We start from the raw sequence: 21,969 nt of genomic DNA on the forward strand, positions 1-21,969 counted from the left end.
CAAGAAACTGCTCCCGAGCCCCCATCGGACCCGCCCCGGTCCGGTGTCTCGCCCCCACCGCCAAGATCCAAAACGTATCGAGCCTCTGCCAATACCTTTCCCTCCACTCTGGCCGCTTTCAACGCCCCTAGTATCAGACCCCAAGTTTTTAACTCCGACCCGCCCTCCTGGGCACTCATAATATGTTCTGCGAATGCAGAGGTGAGATCATCCCACCTCCAGTGATCAGGAATCTCTTGGGGGACTTTAACCTCCCCCTCCCACTCTAACCGGGAAATAACTGCGTGGATATCCTTCTTAGAAGGAGCATACTTGCCAAAGTAATCCTCACAAAACTGAAGCAATACCTTAAGAACATGTTCCATGATCAGCCCGTCACCGTCACCACAAAGTCACACTCGACGCCACCATCCGCACAGGTCTCCGTGGGCGTCCTGTCGTCCCCCCCTGACCCCACCACAACACAGGTTCTACTTGCTGGCCGGCACTATCGTTGACACCACGATCTTCTGCAGGGCGTCACTCCAATCGTCTGCAGATTCCCCCTCTCCATAGGGTACTCGGGCTGGGCGTCACCCCAAAGCTCATAGCCACGCAGAAGGCATTAAAACACAGTCTGCCTCCTCACACAGGGCACCATTTGTTGCTTTCTGCAACTGCAATGTTAGCCACCTGTGTTAGCCCTCTGCGCTCACTGACCAATTACCTGATCAGGGCCAAATGACTGCAGACGGACTCCAATATGATGAGTAGCAAAATGGCGTCTATTCACTACTAAGCACAGCTTATATACCTGTATTTGAGCTATCGTGCCCTGTTCTGATTCGTCCATACTGGATCTTAGCCCCTTACTACAATTCCTTATTTGGGTCCTATTGTCTCCTCATTCCTTCGCCTTCTTATCTTGTTTACTTCGTTAGCAAGGACAGTCTGTCTGAGCACAACAGCACCCTTTCACTGTGTTTAGGGAGAGGCCTATCCTGTACAGCATGTATCCCCGTCAAGCGCCTACTACAACAGTGAATGACACCACGCTGAGCAGTGCAGTTGATACATTGGAAGGAAGGGAAGCCATCCAGAGGTACCTGGACAGGCTGGAGAAGTGGGCCCATGAGAACCTAATGAGGTTCAATAAAGGCAAGTGCAGGGTGCTGCAGTTGGTTCGGGGCAATCCCAGGTATTTATACAAACTGGGGGAAGATCCAGCAGGGAGAGGGAGGTGATTGTGCCCCTCTGCTCTGCTCTTGTGAGGACCCATCTGCAGTACTGTGTCCAGGCCTGGGGCCCTCAGTACAGGAAGGATGTGGAGCTCTTGGAGCGGGTCCAGAGGAGGACCATTGAGATGATTAGAAGGCTGGAGCAGCTCTCCTATCAGGAAAGGTTGAGGGAGTTGGGCTTGTTTAGCTTGGAGAAGAGAAAGGCTCTGGGGAGAGACCTCATTGTGTCCTTCCAGTGCTTGAAGGGGGAGCATAAACAGGAGGGGGAGCGGCTGTGTATGAGGGTGGATAGTGATAGGACAAGGGGGAGTGGTTTTAAACTGGGACAGGGGACGTTTAGTTTGGATATTACGAGGAAGTTTTTCACCCAGAGGGTGGTGACACACTGGAACAGGTTGCCCAAGGAGGCTGTGGATGCCCCATCTCTGGAGGCATTCAAGGCCAGGCTGGATGTGGCTCTGGGCAGCCTGGTCTGCTGGTTGGCAACTCTGCAAAGTAGCAGGGGGGTTGAAACTCGATGATCATTCTGGTCCTTTCCAACCCAGGCCATTCTGTGATTCAGATCTCCATGAACCTACATTCTGCAATGTAGGTTCATGGAGATCTAGTCCCAGAAAAAGTGGTTTCTCGAAGTGCAGTGTTATGGAACACCACATTCAAACATTCTCTTGAGTATCTTTAGGTTCAGTTGCAGATGAGTGCATAGCGTACATCTCAGGCTCCGACAGGACTTCTGCTCACTTGTGTTATTAACAAAAGTGATGTTTCTGCCCAGTTTCTTTCCCCTGTAGTCACCCTCCTTCTTCACCGTTTTGGACTCTGAGGTTGCTTTATCTGTGGAAATGGGATATATATGATCATTTTTGTGCATTTTATCATTTTAACGTCTCTCTCTTAGATTCATAGGCTTTGAAAACATGGAATGTTCCAAACAGATTTGACCCAGTAGTTCATATATGTATGTATGTATGTATAGATATATTAGTTATTGTTGGAGTATTATGAGAAATGGCATCTTGCTAAAGGATGATGAGTCCCAGCTGTGTTTAACTTCCAACCTTTGACTGTTTAACTTTGCACTTACAACCAGGTTATTGTTGTGTAAATCACTGTCTGTTTCTATGTTAAATGCTTCGTGTTTTTTTTTTCTCAGTCTGACTACTTTAGTTTGAACCCTGCATTGTCAGTAAAACAATCAGTTAATGGTTTCTGACAGCAATGGCAAAATCGTTATTTATTAGGGCAGGCCTTCCTGGTTTGCCAGGTTGCAGATGCAAGTTTAATATGCTTTTCTTACTGCATAATCTGTTTTTAAAAGGGAAAGCTGTCTTATTTTGAAGAAAGCAGAGCATCAGGCCAGAGAAGTACTCGGGTAAACACAGCAGTGCTTGGGTGTCTGGACAGAAAACTGTTCTTGATGAACTCTTTCAAGGGTGTTTGTTCTGTAACCATCCCCCTCTTAAGAAATCATCCCTTTATCTTTTTCTCCTTCTGAGTTATTTCCAGTTGATGATGAGATGAACAAAGGAAGGATAAGGTGTCCTTGCAAAGTAAGAAAAGCTGAAATTGGGATGAACAAAGGAAGGATAGGGTGTCCTTGCAGAACAAGATAAAGCTGATGAGCGGAGACTGAGAAGAAGAACTGGTAAAACAAACTTGTCTTGCAGATATATGGCAGGAGATGGTAGCTTTGCACCTGTTTGTAAATCTTGCATGCTTGACAGAACGAAGAGGGATGGACTTTGTCAAATGGAATACAAAGATAGCACTACTTTGGCAGAAAGACCAAGTCTGAATCTGTATTACGAAGGAGGTATGAATGAAGCAAATGAAGGGGGAGTAACTGTTGGGAGGGGGTGAGCGTGTAGTAGGTGAACTGAGAAGAGTGTGAACCCCGAGTACCTTAGGCAATGGGGAAAGGCTCACTGTAGTGTGGAGTAAAATGATGCTGTGGCCTCTGACAGGTTGAGAGATCCTTCTGGGAAATGCATCCAGTAGACTACCTTTATTCGCAGAAAGAAAGCTAAGAACTCTTCTGTCTCTTTTTGGGATTAAGATAAGCAAACAATCCTATTTGAGCAGAAATACTCCCAGCAGTGATGGGCTGGAGGCTTCAAAGAGCAGCGGAACAGACAAATCTGTTTCTTCCTTTCTATTCAACACTATTTACATGTATCATGTTTCTTTTTGGATCCTTTCTAGCTGCTTTCTCAGTCTGTTCTGGGTACAGTTACGTACTTTTTTGTAGTAGTGGAGAAAACCTCAAGAGGTTTGGGTAAGGGCAAGCGGGCCAGAGGTCCTTACCACGAGCACTGCAGTGTGTAGTGGAGTTACATAAGGGGAAAGGGAAAATCTCCCTTTGGGAATGGTTGAAAATCTGTATGTGTGTGAGCCACGTGCAGAAGGAAGGCTGGAGACCATCAGTCAGTTTTAACAGTGCTCTCTGTAGCCAGCTGTAACAGGTGGGAGTTGTCCCGATGGCCTTGTGGCTTACACTTGTGTTCAGAGACCAGGAGGGGAAAAAGTCCTGCAGTCCCACTGCACTGCAACAGAGATACAGTGGAGGTTTACCTGGTGCTTCTTTCTTAGCCTTGCCCGTAAGCACAAATAAGGACATGAAGTATTTACACAGTCTTTTCTTGCCCTCTTCGTTTGTAGCTCAAGTTTCATTAACGTAGCACTGGATTTTACATCCCTCCCAACCTCCCTTGATTTGCTGCTGCAAGAGCTCTTCTTCAATGGGCAAAAATCAGACTCAAATTGTGTGCCAGATCTTACGGATCCCAGAGGACAAGTTAACAAGTGTAATTTATTCTTTTGCCTGGTGCAAGTTCTGCAGTTTTAACTGCCATGTTAAACCAGGGAGGTTCCTATAAAATACTTCCGTAGGACATGAAGTTAATTCCATCTTCACAGGTCATAAATGTGCAGCTGGGGAAGCCTTGGCTCTGCAGCCATGGCTGTGATAACGGCCTTCAGGTGGTCGTGTTAGGGCTGCTCTGAGCTGTGTGCCCATATCCCAGGCACAGGGGCACTGATGGTGTTCAGGCAGATGTGCTTTTATCTCCACATTTTGTAACCAGGCTTTTCCCAAAATGTTTTTGTTTGGCAACTGTACTTATGTTTTTAGCTTTCCCAGCATGCTACTGAAGGACCTTGCTGAGGTAATAGTTCTGTTGGCTTCCTCATTGTCTATTTTGGGTTTTCATTGATTTTAATGACATTTTAGTTTAATTCCACTGCAAACAAACTCTGTGCTATATTTCTCATTGCTTTTTCTCTTCCGCAACTTCCACATCTTCAAGCAGTGGAAGTGAACAGCAGATTTCTTTTTCTTCTGTTGCTAGTATCTGGTATCCCGTGGCATTGTATGTGACAACCTGTTGTTTCTCATCAGTGGGAGTCCTTGATAATTCCATTCAGTCTGTTTGCAAAAAGAGAAGCAAGTTCAATATTTTCATGCTGTGCACTTTTTCAGATTTTTCAGCGACGTTTGGAGCTTTTGCCCAGAAGAAATTTTCCCCAGAGGCTACAATGAGTAACTGTCAGCACTGCCTGCTATTAATATTTGCATGCAAAAATTGATCTTGGAGCTGCTGTGAAGTGGCTGCCCTGTTGTATGCACGAGCCATAAAGCTGATGCACTGGGAGATGCATGCCTTTGGCTGAATGCTGTAGGTAGGAAGCCACACAGCCCGTCTTTAACACCACGTGTCCTTCAGATATCAGAAAAGTCTCCCCTTTTTCTCTGTGGGGGAGAATACCCACAGCACAAACATTATCTTGAAGCCAACAACGTGTCTAGGGAGGACTGCAGGTGCGTATTTGGGAACACTTTGGGCAGTGGTGCAGTTCAGGATTCCCTGTGTGTACAGGTTACTCCTGCCTGGTCGGGGCACCAAGAGGTTGGGTCAGAACTGGCATCAGCCCCTATGCACAGCAGACTGCTCTGCTGGTGCACTGACCCTTTTCCTTGTGGATAAGCTGTGACACCAAGGGGGATGGCGTCAGCTCTTCAGTCTCATGTGGGCCATCAGTTGTAGTGGCTTAAAAATCAGAGATAAACATAAATACAGTCACATGATTGTTTCTTTTGTTATCAGCCTGTGCACTCATGAACACTTTGCTCAGCTTTCTGCTTTGAGGCTGATCCAGTAAGTCTGGAGAGATCTTACTATCTAGTAATGAGAATACATCTTAAAATGGTGTTTTAAGTTGATGATTAGAAAGATAGAGAGGGTAAAGACCCTTCTTAAGTTTTACACTAGTGAAAAGCCTTGAAATGTTTTCTGAGATGAGAATGAGCACATGAGATGAGAAAGAACATAAGGGCTTGTTTGGTTTTATAATTTTTTACACTAGTCTTTGTGTGGGCTTTCATTCCTCCACATTAGAAATGGAGAATAATCTTAGAGAAGAATAAAAACTTTACAGTTATGGGTCAAAAAGTAGTACAGATTGTAGCTTTTTTCAAATATAGTTTATGGATGCACTTGGGATTTCATTCTAAAAAACACAAAGGCTCCTGTGAAAATAGTCTCCTGTTTAGTTCTGCTGGCTCATGATGTCAGATGGCAGCAGCAGTTGAACCTTTCCAGCAAGATTCCTTCGCGTTTTGTTGCTGTGTGACAGATGGCAGCAAGAGGTGCAGAACTGAATTCCCACTTACGTTCATCAGTATTTGCAGAATGTTGATGGAGTCCAAACAGTGGATGTGAGCATAATGATGGGATGGGTGGGTGCATTTCAGCAGTGGTGGACAATGAGTCCCCTCCACTGGGGCAGATGGTTACAAGTGTGGCACTCGGCCTTTTGTTCATCTTTGGCCAAAACGCACAGCTAATGGTGCTGGCATTACTTTCACACTGACCTCCACGTATGTATAATTTATGTAATTTTTTCCTTGAGTCAGTGAAAATTAATTTAGTTCAGTTAATTTAGAGGAGTTTCTAGCATCCCTAGGATTACAGAATCTGTCAGATGGACTCTACTTTCTAGGCAGATGGAGATCTGTGTGCCCATTTTAAACTTAAATACACATGAAATTGGTGCCTTGTGCTGAAAGTAAGCAGGAGCTGCATAGCTATGCTCAGAACACTTCCTCTTGGTGATTTTTTCTTGCCAACATTTAATAGCTGATGCTGCAAAGCATTATGCGATGTTTAAGATTACTGTATTTCATTAGTGAACTTCAGGAAATATTTTAATAGCAAATATCAAATCTTTGAAACTGTTTTCCATCAGTTCATAGTGCTTAGGATAAAATGCATGTTCTGTATTTGTTGGTGCTTATCCTTGCCTGAGCCCTGAAGGGTAGTTGGGAGGCGTTGTTCTGAAACATGGGAATGAGTCTGGCTGTCATTGGACCTGTGAATAACTTCCCAACTGCTCAGTATCCTTAGCTGCTCTTGTAATGCTGGAGACCCGCCCCTCAATTTTGAAAAGCATCAATAATTAGGAAATAATTACTCCATTTTGGGTCCATAGTACTGAGATGTAGGTGTGAGGCATTGTAGCTGAGAATAAACTCATCTTCAGTAATAGATACCACAGACTGTGTGCTTCTGTGTGCTCTGGCTTGTAGAAGTAATGGGGAACGTGCTTTGTTGTTCTCTTTCTGCATTAGTTCCGTTGTTTCTTAATTTTGGTTGAATGTTTTAATTACCTTTTGAGTTTTGTCAGGAATCTTGAACCTGTTTTGAGGACTAACACAAGCCTTCATAGAACAGAAACAACCAGTGCTTGGAGAAGATCAAACATTTCCCTTAATTTCTCTCTCTCTTATAGCACTGACGCTATTTACATGTCACATTGGGATCCACATTTGGTCAGGCAAATGGACACATGGTGTTCATCTCAGAAGAATTTGCTGCAGCACTGATTACTGGAATATGATAAATATTTGCTCAGTGTGGCACTTTCAAGTTCTGCTTTTCACTTCGCCTATTGCTCTCATCTTCTAAGATGTGTCTTAGAGAAGATAATTTTAAGAACATGTAATTGCAGAAACTTCATAGTACTGAAACTATCCACAACATTGCAGAGGAGTGGGAGAGCAGAGCAAAGGAGATGGGAAACCCATTTCTGTGTCCAGCTTCCTGAGAGACTGGAGGCAGGTTTGAGCAGACGGTAGCTTATGTCCTTTTCCATTTTTCCTCCTTGTGAAGGAAGGATAACAACTTGGATAATTTGCAAGCATCAGACTTAGAGCAAGATTGGACTCATCTCTAGCTAAAGTCTGCTTGGGCAAGGGAGCATGTTGGTCTCTGGGATTACTGCTTGACAACAAACACGAAGTAAAAGCAGCACATTCAGTGACCACCTGTCTGTGACCACTGTTACGGACTCAGCCTGAATATAGGGCTGCTGCTGTTCTGGATGTAAGGGAGTTAATATTATCATTGGTTAAGTAGAAGTTGAAAAAACTTCGGGCTCTTTCTTGCCCTGCAGTGAAAGGCTTGTCCTAGATCCCTGTGCTTTGTCTGGGGATGCTCTGACTGGAGCTAAGAATAGCCCTGTCCTGGAGCTGGAATGTGTCAGTCTGTTATAGCTCATATTCTTGTCCGTGAGTCCTTATTCTGTCAGGCTGCACTTCTCAAACTGTGATGAATTACTCACACTGGTAATGTTCGAACATAAATAAATAGGGAAGAACATAAATAAGCCGAGAAGAATTCAATTACCACCTAATTCACAGGAAGGCTGTGTTTCAGACTATGAATATTGCCCTTGGCAAAGAGTAACTGTGATTATTACACATGTTCCAACAATAGCAAGGAACTTGCTGTTCACTTCTAAAAACTAGGCTGCTGTGGTAAGGGAAAATTCATTGAAGTGCTTCTGGTTTACGCCTCACAGCTGATCACCGAGAAGTGCTTAAGCTGCTTAAGCTCTGTGTTTGGTGGGAAGGAAGCTCTCTGTTAATGAAGCGATGCTTCTCTCAGTTCCCAGCTGTTAAATGGGCCATCGGTGCAGGACCTGCCCCATGAGTGTGGGATTAGAAGTCATTTCTTTCAAGTACACGGGATGAGCTAAGTCACTTATCCTTTGCTGAAGCCATTCTAGTCTCTGCAGCAGGAAAACGTGGATAAAGTGGCACATGCACAGGGCATTTTCATCTGTGAAGTTAACAGAACTGAGCCAGCTGGATCGATTGTCCAGTTCTTTCTATGGTTTCTGGTCTTTTTGACAAAGTGAAATTTACCAACAGGTAAACTATGAAGTGCTACATTTCTTATGCCTGTCTGAGGGTTGAGATAAAGCTATTTACTAAGACAGAGAAAAGGAAAAAAATTACATTCGTGTATGTATGTGTATGTAACATGTGATGCACAAACGAATGCTCACCACCTCCCGAACAGTGCCTAGCTGGCCTCTGAATGCTAGAAGGGAGAAGGAGATGAACTCCCACCCCCTTCCAAACTCCTTCCCCCTGATGTCACATGGTATGGAATATCCCTTAGGCCACTTAAAGTCAGCTGTTCTCATTCTGTTCCCTCCCAGCTCCCTGGGCCCTTTGCTGTGAACGGCCTTGGCTCTGTACAGCACTGCTAAGCAGCAGCTACAAACATCAGTGTGTTATCAGCACTGTTTTTCTGCTAGAACCAAAACACAGCATCATACCAGGCAGTCTGAAGAAAACAATTCCATCCCAGCTGAAACAAAGATAATATCCACCCCTCAAACCATACCATTTATATCATGCTCAGATCCTACAGTTACTACATATCCAGAATAATGACAGAATCACAGAATTGCAGGAGTTGGAACTTACCTTGCTTTTTGTTATATATGCATGTATGTATATATATATATATATACACACACACACACATATTCTCATAATTTATGGGCCATTCTTATAAATTTTCTGTGATATTCCTTTAGTTCATAATTTCAGGCTTCATCTGTCATTGGAGCCCTTCGGTGCAGGATGGATGATTCACAGTGCTGGGTTACTGCGTGCAAAAGCTAGTTCTGGTTCCATCTGGTGCGTATACATAATAATAAGTATAGGACAGTATCAGCCTGGACTTCTGGGAAGGACATTAGTTCTATATGCAGTACTGGTGAGATCATTCCTGGGCTGGAGAATCTGCTTGGAGTATCAGTATTTGAGAAAAAGAAAAAAATGGTGTAGGAAGGAGCTGCAGAAATGATATGCAGGGAAAAATGAATTGTACTTCAGGTTCAAAGTCAGTGTTTTAACACTCTGTTTAATGCAACCTCTGTCTAGATTAGTGTGTGTGTAATGGTATACTAAAGTGCTCTTTAATCTAGTAGGTCAAGGCTTAAGAAGGACTGGCAAGTGGAATCTGTAGAAATCCACATTACAAATACAGCCCTTATTTTTTAACAGTTTGGTGAAAATAGTCACCTAGCCAGCCTAGTGACAAGATGTTGCTTTCTCCATCAGTGGAAATCTTTAGAAAGGATGGCATTCACTGCCTGTAAGATGCAGCGTGTTGTTTATATGCCAGTGTAGTCTGAAATAATTTCTGTGGGGTGTTGGGGTGAGCTCTAGCAGCAGTCATAAGTTGGATCTCTATTAATAAACTACTTGCATGTGGGATCGCAGCTGTATGCCTAAGCATTGATTTCCCTAAGTTCCTTCTTAACTTGCCTTTCTTCCTTCAGCTGGGTGTTGTGCTTTCTGACCCACTGCCACATTAAAGGGCAATGAGGTTAGGCAGAAAATAAACCCCTTGTGTTACAGCTTGTCCTAGGATATCAGAAGGGACTGGAGGCAGCTGAGCTTAGATCTGGAATGATGCCCAGTGTGGTGCTATAAATCTGGTCATATTCAATATACAAACTGCTACGATTATGGATTCAAAAATAACACACTGCTCAATTCATCTGGAGGTATTCAAATAGGCTCCCATGACCACTCTTAAGGAGGCTGGGCCATGCCCAGTGAGGACTCCCACAGAGTAGTGAGTAGTACAGTTCATTAAAGCAGCAGATTGCAAGTTCTTCTGGACTGCCAGTTATAAATACAGTCTGCAAAGCATGTGAGGTTAACCAAGAATATGAGTAATACAATCAACTACAATGCATTAAATTATGGAATAATTCTAGAAATTAGAGTTTCCTAGGGAATTACTTGGTATAGCCCAGTGTGCAAATTTTACCCAACAGGTGTCCCCATGCAGGGGAAGAGATGCTCAGGCCATTGACTGGTCTCAGAAGTCAGTGGTGTTCTCCCAAGTTGTCCGTGATAGTATCTTCCCTGAAATCCTCCCCCCTCTTATTTTCAGGTGGAGCTTGAGTGACTCTATTTATACATACTTTTGTTCAGGTTTATGTTCAGGTTTAGGTTGGATGTTAGGAAGAAGTTTTTCACCCAGAGGGTGGTGACACACTGAACAGGTTGCCCAAGGAGGCTGTGGATGCCCCATCCCTGGAGGCATTCAAGGCCAGGCTGGATGTGGCTCTGGGCAGCCTGGTCTGCTGGTTGGCGACCCTGCACATAGCAGGAGGGTTGGAACCGGATGAGCATTGTGGTCCTTTCCAACTTAGGCCATTCTATGATTTGATGATGATTCATGATTGGTGTAAAATGACCTCACCTTGTTTTTAAAGGTACAGACTAAATAATTCGGAGTGCAAGCTCAGTGAGGGTTGGTTGTCCCTTGGAAGCAGGTAGCTTTTGCAATGGAGCTGTGTTTTTGTATTATAATGAGGTCATGGTGAGGTTATAATGAGCAAAGTTGACTTAGAGAACAGTATTTTGTGTAAAAAGCGCTTCCAAGATTTGGATTCAAGAATTGGAGGCCCTCTGGGCTTTAATGACCACACCCTGGTCGAGTCTATGATCTTGAGGAAGATAGGCCTGGCAAAAAGCCAAGTCAGGACCATGATCTTCAGGAGAACAAACTCTAGGCTATTTAAGTAATTACTGAATGAGATTCCTTGGAAAGCTGTTCTTAGAGACAGAGGAGTGGGCTGGGGCTGGTAGCTCTTTAATGCTTCACCAAGGGGAGATGGTGCCTGACAAGTGTGGTGGCCTTCTGTGATGCAGTGACAGCGTTGGTGGACAAAGGGCAGGCAACAGATATTGTCTGACTTGACTTGTGTAAGGCCTTTGACATGGTTCTGCAACACAATTTTATCTCTTAGTTGGAGACATACAGGTTTGAAGGATGGACTTTCTGATGGATAAAGAGTTGGTTGTAAGGTCACAGCTAAAGTGCTGGGCTTGATGGTTCTGTGTCCAGGAGACTGATGATGAGTGGTCTTCCTCAGGGATCTGTCTTGGGACTGATGTGCTTCAACATCTTTATCTGTGATGTGGGCAAGGATTAAATACACTCTCAGCAAGCTTGCAGACGATGACAAGTTGAGTGGAGCAATTGACATGGCAGAAGGAAGGGATGCTATCCAGAGGAATGTGGGCAAGCTTGGGAAGTTGGGAAGACCAACTACAAGATGGGTTGTGGCAATTTCTGATACATGTACAGGCTGGAAGAAGTACTTGTTGAGAGCATTCCTGTGGAATAGCAACTGTGGTCCTGGTGGATGAGAAGTTTTTTTGTCAACCAGCAGTGTGTTCTTGCAGCTCCGATAGCCAACTGCATCCTGGGCTGCATTAAAAAAGGGGAGGCAGCAGGGAGAAGGGAGGTTATTGTCCCCCTCTGCTCTGCCCTTACTAGGCCCCATCTGTAGTGCTGCCAGGCCTGGGCCCCCCCATGCAAGTAAGAGGTGAAGCTTTTGATGCAGGTGCAGATGAGGGCCACAAAGATGATCAGAGGAGTGAAGCACCTCTCCTATGAAGAAAGGGTGTGGGAGCTGTGCTTATTCAACCTAGATAAGAGAAGGTTCCAAGAGACATCATGGCTGCTTTCCACTGCTTAAAGGGAAGCTATAAGAAGGAGGGTGAATGATTTTGTTTCTACATGGACTGGTAGTGATAGGACAAGGAGCAATGGCTTTAAAAGAGGAGAGGTTTAGGCTAGATATTAGGGGGAAATTTTTAACTGAGAAGGTGGTGAGGCCCTGGTACAGGCCTGCTGGAGAGCTTGTGGATGCCCCATACCTGGAGGTGCTCAAGGCCAGCCTGGATGGGGTACTGGGCAACCTGATCTAATGCTTGACAATCCTGGCCGTGTCAGGGGAGTTGGGACTGGATGGTCTTTAAGGTCCCTTTCAACCAAAGCCATTCTATGAGTTAGTGTTGAAACCAAGATTGCATTTTTCAGTGTATGGTGATGTTTGTGGACCATTTAATCAGCACATACAATAAAGCATGAAGCTACTTGAAAGGGGAAGCAAATCTTGTGGGGAAAACATAGAGTTAGAAAATGTGCGTGTATGAGAAGCAGGCACTGTCAACACCAATCTAACAGTTTAAAAAAACCTATTTCAAAACCATTAGGTGTCTTTAAGGTCTTCATTAAAGTATAATGAATTTTAATTGCCATTTGAATTTTGCTTCTGTGGTTCTAAAATTCATGGTTCTCCTTCTCTGCTCTCCTGAGTCCCATGATTTGAGTTGATTGCTCAGGTGTGCATAGAGCAGCCTGGCACAGACCTCTGCAGAGGTGCACCACGGAGCACTGTGTGAAGTGACACTTGCCCCCCTGTTCCTGTTGCTCATCGAAGGGTGAGAAATAGGCCTTAGAATCTGTGGATTGAATTGAGTAAAAACTTCAGCAAATGTATTAGAGAAACTGAGAAAAAATGCAGGATGTGCATACTTGGCGTAGTGATTTGCTGGGCAGGCAATTGAGAGAGGTGCTTCCTTTACAGAGAGATGAATGCCTGCTTTGTTTAGAGCCCTGCTGGTAACAATGGATTTGCAACTGGTAAGTGCCTAGATTTTAGAACGTAGTTTTTGTCATAAATACCCTTCCATCAAGGCCTTTCAAGCAGGACTTCAGAAGGAAAAGTACAAGGGAAAGAAATTGCACGATTAGCAGTTAATTAAAAGTAACTGAAGTGTATGAGATCCAGTGAAATTAACTATTTTATTTTTGTTCCTTGTTGTTTGTAATCTCGTAAGTATGAGTCATTTAAAAGCCAATCTGGCTTGGTACGCTCTGTGCTGTTTTATGGTGTTTTCTCCTAGCCAGCATGAGCATTTCCTTGTTAATGTTTCACATCTGTTCTTTGTAATTTAGTGATTATGCTCAGGCCTCTGCGTCCTCCTTGTTTGTTTTGAAAGGGCAATGGGAAGCTTCATTTGTCTTAAACTGAATCGATGCCTCTGATTTATTAAAGTTTGGGCTCCCGGAACTGCTTCTTTGCTGGTCTGTGTAAGTGGATGTTTTTAGCAGAAGATGAAGACGTGAACGTTTGGAGGAGATCAGTAATCTACGGTTAGGATCAGCTGGATCTTGTCGGACTGTGTTTGCGAATATATGCTGAGATTTTTAGTGCTTTCTTATCAGTCACGCTTAGGTTTCTCATGAGCATCTATGATGTGTTTCTGTTTCAGTGAGCGTTCAGAGAAAACATTTCATTCTGTGAGTGTCTGTATTCACACAGACACTGGGTGTTCGTGTCCAAACAAGAATGTTTGCTGTTAAATAAAATCCTACTTACAGCTTGATGCTGTTGGCCGTTTAGATGTTCATATGGAAAGCAATAATGTTCTGTAATTTAGGTGAATGTTTGCATCTAATAATATGCAGTGTGAAACAGCAAATTGCCAGAGTCACCTATGTTCAGATGTAAGAACAAATTATTTACTCATTTTTTAAATGCTTGAAAATCTTCTCTGACACTGAGGTGCTCAAATACTCAATTGTGTAAACATCAGATAACTTAATGCTGAATGGTTTGACTGGAGCACATAATGAGATTTCAGGCCTCATAGAGGATGGTTTATTTTTAGAGGAGTAGAACTAAGAAAAATCTGGTTGTGGAGGCAATACTTTGCAATTAAAATACTACAGATGCCTGGAGTCAGATTCTGGTCTCTGCAAAACCTGGCTGTGTAACGTTGGCCAAATGAATTAGACTTTTGTTCTCAGTCTACACTAGAATTTAGATACTGGCCTTTGAGAGCCGCATATTCTGAAAAGGAGAAGCCTGCATAAATACTTGGTAGCTCTTGTTCTTCATGTGCTTGTCTGCACATATGTACGTTTGTGTAAGCACTATCCAGTTGTCCCTGATCAAGGGGAAGGTATTCTGGCCCAGGGGGTGCTGGTATGAGCAGCAAGTTATTTTGACTGACAGAAAGGGTCAAGGAAGATGGCAGGGAGAGCTTCTACCTTGATCCTCATTTTGAACCTCCGTCCGATGCCTGTGTAGCTCTGATCCTGAGAGGAGCAGGAACCAGCAGGCCGGCCGTTCCCTCTTCCCATCTCACTCTGTATTTTACAGACCTCTGTCTTACCTCTTCTGAGGCAACTCTGTCTCCTGACTGAAAAGCCTTAGCCCTTCCTTGAACCTTCCATAGCGTATCATATGCTGTTTGAGGTTAGAGGCATCAGAACTATGTTTAAGAACTGCGCACTGTGGGTTTTATATGGTGACAAATTTTGTGTGTTTTCTATTTCTTCTCTAATTAGGTCAATTTATATATGACTGTCAAGGAGTCTGAGCCGATTTTGTTATAGAACGGATAGTTGCAGCACCACATCATCACTCCTGCATATTAATATTCAGCTCAGAGCCCAGCATTTTATATGTAAAGCCAGGACTGTTTTTCCGGGGGGTGCATCACTCTACATTAATTTTGTTGCATTTCATCTATCACTTTGATTGCTCAGTCACTGAGACATGAGAGGTCCATCTGCAGATCTTTACAGGTGGTCCTCATCTTTGCTGTGGTCTTAGCATGGTCTTAGCATGGACCATGAAAAGTCCCTTTTTTCCTTGCTTAATTATGAGTCTGTTGAACAGCAAGGCTCCCCCGGTGAGCCGACTTCATGGTGCTACCTTTGACCACTTCCTCCAGCTTCCTCTTTTCTCTTTTCTAGACCATTATTTATGCATGCAAAGTTGTTTTCGCCAATCTTTTCTCAGCTTCCATCAATGGAGACATTGTTGACTTCTGTGGAGGGACTCAGACGGAGGGTTGCTGAAAGCGGTCTCATGGGAATACAGTTTTTATACTGGTGATGTAAGATGAAATTTCACTTAGTGGTACTCCTACACGAGGCTCATAGTAGCTCCCAGTGTATTGTGTTTTAAACTCTAACATCTTGATTTCATGATGTTTCTAAGTTTGTGATTACAATAAAGGATCTTACAAAATTATTTCCATCTGTGCGATACATTTCCATTTGTAGAGGAGCCATTGACATCCTCTGCTAACGTTGGGTACTGTAGTCTTGTATGACAGAGATTTAATTTTATTTCTTAGCCTAGTCATCACATTAGATATACCATGCACGTACTTCTGTTCACGATATTTAATATTTTTTATACCTAAAGTGACATTTAGATACAAAGAATAAATTTACTTGGCTATTTCTCAATATCCTATAAGAGCTACATCAAGAATCACATTTCAAGTGCTGATATTTCCAGCAACAATAGCTGTATTGTAAGCCCACTGGATATGTTGACAAAATCAAGTTTTGTTAGGAAAATAGGTATAAAAATTATTTGTAATGAAAGCAGGGAGGAGGACGGGCATTAACAAAGTGCTGTCAATCCCACCCTCTCAGAGGCGATGCGGAATCTGGCATTTCTCTGCTAAATTGATGTTGTCATAGTTAATACTGGAGAACTGCCAGAAAATGATTTGAAATCTCTTTTTGAATCTGAAATGTGGAGGCACCAGTCAGAGGATTCCCTGAAGACAGTGAGCAGGAAAGCTGTCTGCACAGCGAAGAGCAACCATCCTTCTTAGCCCGGGTATATTTTTAGATTTGAATCAGCCTAGTGAATAGACTCAATATAAAATAGGTTAATGGATGGTAAGCACAAAACTGTAGAGAAACTCTATGCTTCTACCCATGATTAATGGTGATTTTAATGTCTTTATTTTGATCATTGCTGTCAGATTTTTTTTTTTTTTTTTTTTGCAGTAATACTCTGGTTTAATATATGACTGTTTCTTTTGACCCAGTTGACTCTGAAGTACTCATAGTACAATTAAACACAAGTATTGTCAAAAATATATATGATAAATGCTGTACTTGGGGAAATAGATAGGCTTGGCTTTATTTAATAAACAGCTCAGACCTGTGTTGCTGCTCTGAGTGAGAAACATGGAAGTGCAAGAACCCTTGCTTAGGGAGAAGAACATTGTCAAGAGGCATAGATAGCATCCTCAGTTTTCCCTGCTTGGCTTCTGTGATGCCTCTACTCTCAGACTCTGCTGAACGTTGGGGATTACATAGTAGCACTTGATCCCTCGGAATAGCCACAGAAAGGTATTTCCTGATCTTTACTATTTTCTGTACTTGTTAGCACTGGCAGCTAGATTTTTAAACTTCCAAGTCTGTACAAAAGTCCTTGATGAGTACTGCTATAGAAGCAAATAGAAAAGCGGTAGTGGTTTGACTTCTTACAGAAAATTCCAATGTTTATTTTTGTTTTATTGCATCTTAGACGAAAGTTTTCCATGTGGAAAGGTGTTACAGATATCTTTATGTGCTATTTTGGCTTGCGAGAGGTGCAATTTTTTGGAACTTGCATTATTTTGAGCTGCTTGTTTTTTAATCCTTGCTCAAAATTAAACTATTTCCTTGAACAAAATTTGTATTGCTAAGCATACTGACAACGTTGAAGCTCAATTTCAAGTCAAATATGATAAAAATCAGGCAATCCAGCTTCTAGATTTCCATAGAAACTTTATCTGACATGACTTCTGTTTTTTATGTTATACCTGGAATACTAATCTGTCACGGACTACGTTTTGCAAGGAAACGAGAGAAAAATATTGGATATACTTAAGGTGTATTCCATGCTCTTCTCGAAAACTTCATTTTTAATTGTCTTGATGGTCAGAGAGCATAACAAAGCAATCATATATGAGCCTTCTCCAAAAGTAATGCCTCCTACATTATTCTGTTGACCCACAACGTCACAGGAGGATCTTGGTGGTACGGCGGTAGAGTTGTACCTTCCCACCAATTTTCTGTTATATTTTGTTGCTGTGTGACAGATGGCAGCAGAGGGGCATTCTGTCAGAGCGGTGCATGACTTGGAAGGGTGGATGAAGCAAAGGTGTGTCACTGAATTCTGCCCTGCAGGATAAAATGGCACCCACTGACATTCATGGATGTTTGCTGAATGCTTATGGGGACCAACCAGTGGGTGTGAGCACAGTGAGGTGGTGTGTGGTGCGTTTCAGCAGTGGTGGTGACAGTGATGTGAAGGGCACGCGTGTTCTGGATGGCCATGAACAGCTGTCACACCACAAAATGAAAACCGTTTCCATCAGATCATCCATGTGAATTGGAGATAGACTGATTGGAGTGGTTTAATTTTAGTCTAGAGCACAGCCTCTTTCATTAGGCATTTTATGACCATGAAGACTTGGATCAGTTCATGGCTTAAATGCCAGTGGCATTCTTGGATCCTGTCTGGAGGATGTTTCTGGTGTAGACTACTTGAGCAGACATGGAGGCATTTAACTTCCTTTTATTTTCTACCATCATATGGAGAGAAACAGGAAAAGAGCTGCAGACAGTGAACTGTAGAAGCTCTCTTCATTGTCTAACGACTGTTAAATACATCAGCTCTTGGGATTGTTGTAGTCTGATTTAATACCTGCATCAAGGCAACAAAAAAACACAATATTTTTTCAGTATTGTTACAGATTTACAGATCTGTAAATTCCAATGAAGCATACACTGATGTATGTCCTAATGGCACAGGACTGATGATGAGGAGTAGAACTAAATGGCAGCCTACCACTTATTTGCATCCCATATTTCAAGCCAAGTGGTCAGACTGATACAACAGAGCTTTATCAGTGACATGCTGGTATCCACTGTGCTATTTTCTTTTTCTTTCCAGTTTGCCTTTTATTGTTGGTATTTTGTCTTAAAGTATTTTCTTATTTGCAAAACTCAAAGATAATTGTTTTCAAGTGATGAATTCTAAAGCTTACAGTGTAGGCCAGGTTCTCCAGTCCCTGTTTGGGCCAGAATTTGAACCATTTCATCACATATGTAATTTTACAGAATATAAGACATGCTTTGAGGAGTGCCAGATTTTTCCTACTGAAATTCGTTCCAGAAAGATTTATTTTCAGAAGTGTGTGCAAATTAAGAAGACTATTTCCTGTGTGCAGCAGGGCTCTGAACAGCACTCTGCTTAGACATAGAATGGAAGGGATAACATAATGGATCTGCCTAGTCTCTTCTGTTTTCAGCTGCTGCTTGCTATGTTCTCCCTTTCTGGAATAACCAGTCCTGTATCATTATTGTTTTGATATTTGTTTTTAATTATTAATTAGATTTTCCCAGAACACGACATCCTCTCTTCCTACGCTAACTTTATTGACTAAAAACATATCTGACTTTGTTGAATTGTAAACTCCACCCATTGCTGTAGTTGCACTGAATGCAACTGTAACTCAAATATTAATCAAATATATTCTTTTTCATATTCTTTGGTAACTGAAATGATTGCTGTACTGTCTTGAAGAAGCTGCCTGTGTTGTGATGGGGAGAAATTGAAAGCCACAGTTGATATTAATGGCTCATGTTAGGTAGGATATCAAGTATGCAGATTTGGCTCACCTCTGAAGAAAAATAGATCATTAGGCGTTTTCCTGTTAATGAACAGTTTTTCATTAAGAAGAAAAAAGACTTGGTGTGAGGGAGATGCATTAGTAATGAGATGCAGGCAGCTTTCTGGGAAGGTAGGCTCCTGCCAGAACATACACTTGGGGTAGAGAACAAATATGAGACTAAAAAAATGAACCAGAAAATTCTACTTGAAAATTTCACTTCATCGCTATTACTCTTTGTTTGGATTTGGGTACCATCACCTGGGTTCTCCTTTTGATCCTCTGCCCATTTGCATACAACATTGCTCCATCTCCATAGGCTGCCCACCCCATGCTGTCATCTTCAAACATGTATTGCCAGTACTGGTACCATCTCAGAGAGGGCCATGTTGCATGTTCAAGCCTTGGATGACATTTGTTCAGCAGCTTGAGCTATAGATCTTTGTGTCTAAGTGCAAACTGAAGGCCTCTTAAGAGCTCCTGGTGTATATCGATTCAGACTCCACCTTCCATAACTTTCCCAAACCCTGCTATCCTATGCAATACTTCCTGTGACCACACTGAACCTCAGCTGATAACAAGGCATGCTTCTTGGCGTGGGAGAGACCCCAGTTCCTGCTGTTCCTTTAGAGAGCCCAGTTGCTGGCAAATTTGAACAGGAGACCTGAGAGCTTCTGGAAGACTAGAAGAGAGTGGGCAGAACCCAGTGCCTGTTGGGTCACTTAATGACACGAGGATCTGCCTTGGAAGATGGAGTGACTGGGCAGAGTTGCACACGTACTTTATTACTTCCCCCTTTCCTGGCCATTTTAATTTCCCTTTTTTAATTAGTCTTGTTGTTCTCATTGTGTTTGGGTTTTCTACATGTGTTCAAGGATCTTTCGGGAGCCTTTGGGAGGTCCATCTCCAAGTTAAAGGCAATTTGGATCCCATCTTAGTATGATTTGTAGGTTTTTTTGTTCGTTTGTTTTTTATATTAGCTTTATATTTCTGGCCAGGAAAAACAATTGTTTGTTTTGTTCTCAGTAAATCATTCCATAAAATTTTGTTATCCTGATTTGATAACAATCCTGGATTGTTCCTGAATCAGGTTCAAGCATTTTCATTAAGCTTTCAGTCCTTTTTATGGTTAATAATGCCTGAGAAGGTAATTCAAGTAAAGGTTACCGAGGTACTGAAGTGCTCAGTTCTGTTATAACTGAATCCAGGAGTGTCACCAAGGTTTAATGAGATGATTTGTCTCCACCTGTATAAGATGGCTCCTTGTAATTTAAATTCATGAATATTTTACATAGTAATTGCTCAAGTTGTAATGCCTCTTCCGATAGGAAGCATCCTCGTTAAAGCAGTTCACTTGATATAAGAAAAATAACTTTATTTTGGAGGTATTTTATTTTGTTTGCTTTTAGTCAGTTATTGGGAAATGTGCTGTTTGTTGGCTTTGACAATTTCCATCCTTAAATTTGAGAGTTTGGTTTCAACATGATTTTCAGTTGGTGCCATAGTTTTATAATGTGAACACAATTAAAAGTTATTGGTAAATGGAGGAGAAGAGAAGATGGATAGAAAGGGGAGATGTGATGGGTGAATATAGGAAAGATGAGAAAAATTCAAATAAAAGTATGGTGTTAATTTCTCTCTTTCCTCCCTCACATACACATGCTTAGCAGGAAAACAGAATACGTTTGCATAGAAATATAAATAGCAACAATGCCCAGAATCCAGTACACTTGGAAAAAGTCACTTGATTTCTCACATCTGTTGAATTAATGGAGACTTTCAGATGCTTTGTGTTATAAGAGATATTTAAAGATTTGTTTCTCCTATTTTTTGTCCTTGTTTTTCTTCTTGCAGTCCAATTTAATAAGGCAGTTGGGTAGCCCTGCTATTTGAGAGTCATAATGGACTTGATCTTATTCTCAATTTCTTTAATGACTTTCACTCTCAAATACTGCTTTTCTCCCCAAGTCCTTGACATATTTTTGAGAGTGCTTGCTCACCTTAAACTCTTTTTATTAATGTTAGCACACTTGAGCAGTGGAAGACTGCCAGCAACATGTAGGAACAGTGGGCTAAATGTCACTTGTCTGGAGAAAAGGTTCTATGCAATTTGTGGTGGCTTTTCTTTATCATACCACTGAGGAGGATATCGGTGAATATTTTCTTGCTGCAAAGAGTCTTGGAGAGTCAGCTTTTCTGGGAGAGAATCTATGTCTTTGAACTGTAAAACATTTGACACAGAGGTGATACATTCCTATATGTGTACTCAGATGTTTTGCTCAAAGGGTATAATCAAAGAATTTTGTCAAGTTAGGAATTCAACCCTCGGAAGTTAGCAAATGCTGAATGTACCACTAGTTATTTTTTTCCTCTCTTTTTTTCTTTTTTCTACTTTGGTGCTGAGCTTAAGAGAGGACCCTTCTGGGCACAGGAATGTGATTTCACATTCTTTCTTGATGAATACATACAGTGGAGGTGAACTGAGATGGCACCAGAAAAAAAAAAAAATCTTATGTTTCCAACAGCTTCGCTGCCCAAAAGTACTTGAACTGTCCTTCTATAGGTTATTTTGTTTTAGAAGCTGTACAAAAGCTTTTTTACATAGCGGCAGGTTCAGTTTTTTTGTGAACTGTTGTTGTGCTTTGTGTTCATTTGAATCTTTAAAATCTAAGCAGTGGTTGAGTGATATTGTGTTATGCAAGTGATTTTTATTTTCTTTGTATCAGACAGTGGTGAAGTCAGGGTCACTGCTCTTCATCATCAGGTCCTTAAAGAACTGAAGATGAATTGAGTGAACATTTACAGCAGTTTAGCTCATTTGTGCATGAGAAGTATCCTAGAAGCTGAGTATTTTTTTCAGGTGTGATTTTCTGTGTGGTCAAAGAAACCCTCCTGCTCTACACTATTTCCATACCAGTAGAACTCCTTGTAGCTTATCTTCCTCAGGTATGTGATGGTTCAGTTGTAGTGTTGTGCACATCTTTCTCCCTGTTTTAACCAAGCCTTTTTCTCATTTATCTATGAAAAGAGCATTGCAAATCAATTTGTTTTTCATTAAGAAAAAATGATTGAGATAGAACAAGAACAAACCATTGGCTCAATTCATCT

The 21,969-nt window shown here is 42.1% G+C and overlaps 1 protein-coding gene across 5 annotated transcripts in view; it reads left to right on the top strand.

Annotated features, from left to right (window-relative positions):
* PCDH15 (protocadherin related 15) overlaps positions 1-21,969 on the top strand; it is a 990,968-nt gene that overhangs the window by 416,455 nt on the left and 552,544 nt on the right. The gene's annotated exons all lie outside the window — the stretch shown is intronic.

This window comes from Gallus gallus, chromosome 6 (assembly GCF_016699485.2).
Source record: "Gallus gallus isolate bGalGal1 chromosome 6, bGalGal1.mat.broiler.GRCg7b, whole genome shotgun sequence".
Lineage (NCBI taxonomy): Eukaryota > Metazoa > Chordata > Aves > Galliformes > Phasianidae > Gallus > Gallus gallus.